Raw genomic sequence first — 1,871 nt, 5'->3', positions numbered from 1 at the left:
TCATCCACATACGAGAGAGACTTGTTGTGTGCACAATGGACAACCATCAATTCATCCATCCTGTCACGGTTTTGATTGAGGTGAGAGACTTGTGCACGACAGCCCAATACGACATCATTGAGTCCATCAACTACATGTGATTTTGTCAAGCAATAACCAAGGATGCATCAAAACATCTTTCATGAACTGCATTCTGTAGGGGTGAGAGACAATTAAAAAAAATGCTAGTGCACAACACTATCAACACTAATATCAAAAGTAATCAAAAATCAACAGAAAAGAAATCACTGAAGCAATTTGCAGTTATTGGGAAAACAGTCATAGTTTGTTTCTGGGCCACCAATATTGGCAAGTTTTAATTATTTATTTATTTTCTTTTTCCGTAAAATGGGAGCGTGCCCTCTGTGTACCCAAATGATCTTGCACATGTTGTAATAAATAAGATCATCAACCATGAAATGCTGGCCGTTTGTTTTTGGAGGAGAAAACATTGAAACCTCTGAAGTGTGAAAGCTTTGTAATTACAAATTCATAGAGTACATCAGCACCAAAATTTAGCTTGCAATAGAATAATTTTTTCCCCTGGTTTGTGGCGCTTGTTCATTCCAGCTTGAGGTTGGGCAGGTGCGTAGAAACGCACTCAGATTTCATTTAATTATATAGCCGTCCAATTTTGAGATGCAAAAATGCTTCAGAAGCATTGTATACTTTTTAGAATTGATAATTTCTTTGATTTATTTCACCTTTTGTTTTGACCTTCATTCTAGTCTAAACTAAGCAGCATGAACACTATTGATTCACTATCAACAGTAGGTGACTTCAACATTGCATGCATTATAGGAAAGCCTGCATGTGTATGAGCTCTGTAAAATTTCAACCCTAGCTAACCCTGATTAGCTTCAAATATGAAGGTTGCAGAAATATAATCGGTCACTCAGTTACAGGGTCTAACAGTTAAAGTGCTCTAACGTAGTAACCTGATAAACCAGCCTAAATATGAGACTGGATGTATAATTTAGTCTGGCCCCGATGAACGATACATCCGAAGATTGTTGCTGAGAACAACCTGTTGTTTTTCAACCCGTGCCTGTGCCTATAGGCCGGCACTCTGACCAATCAACAATCTTTCTTGTTGATGTGCTTTCCCAACGTTGCAAGCTTCGTCGTTACTCCCTCAAAACCCCAACCGCTTTGATTCAAAACAAATACAAAACAAATCTCTGCATTGTGATTGGTTTTGCCAGACTCAGGGCACAGTGTTCAAAATGTTCGACGATGCGAGGCTAGACGACCACTCGTCGCAGCCGAAAAATGTCGCCGTCCAGCGGGTGGCGCTGGTTTACTAGGCTACTAACGTTGCCCTTCATCACACGCCATTCCACCAGTGAAGCGCTGTAATTATCACTGACTATAGTACTACACCACTATGATCAGTGCTGCTCACATCCTTTTAGTAATACGTTACCACTTGGTCATTGCCATCCTGTCAACAACTGTGTCTTACTGGCATGAACCAGACAACAATTCTCCAGGCCAGTGTTTCCCAACCTTGCGTACCCCCTAACCCTTTTTTAATTCCATGAGTACCCCCTCTCTCATGCTCTATATCCCAATGTGACTATGCTCATACATTTTTTCATTTTTCCACGTACCATCAGCAGTGTGCTCACGTACCCCTAGTGGTACACGTACCCCTGGTTGGGAAACACTGCTCCAGGCACAAATTCTTTAGCCCACCCGTCTGCCTGACGGCGCAAGGGTTTTGCGTCCGTGATGTATGGAAACCGATGACAGGCCTGGTGATAGTGTTGAGGAGGGAACTCAGAGAGGATAAAACCTGCAAACAGCGGTTCATGTCAACACCTGCCAAC

The 1,871-nt window shown here is 42.1% G+C and overlaps 1 protein-coding gene across 1 annotated transcript in view; it reads left to right on the top strand.

Annotated features, from left to right (window-relative positions):
* Positions 1-452, top strand: part of LOC134458951 (myosin light chain 4-like) — a 1,654-nt gene extending 1,202 nt beyond the window's left edge. Inside the window, exon 1 of the mRNA XM_063211322.1 lies at positions 1-452. This exon is cut by the window's left edge and continues 1,202 nt beyond it. The gene's annotated coding sequence lies outside the window, so the exon portion shown is untranslated.
* Positions 453-1,871: the final 1,419 nt, after the last annotated feature.

The sequence above is a fragment of the Engraulis encrasicolus genome, chromosome 11 (assembly GCF_034702125.1).
Source record: "Engraulis encrasicolus isolate BLACKSEA-1 chromosome 11, IST_EnEncr_1.0, whole genome shotgun sequence".
Classification (NCBI taxonomy): domain Eukaryota; kingdom Metazoa; phylum Chordata; class Actinopteri; order Clupeiformes; family Engraulidae; genus Engraulis; species Engraulis encrasicolus.
This window is presented reverse-complemented; position numbering and strand designations above follow the sequence as displayed.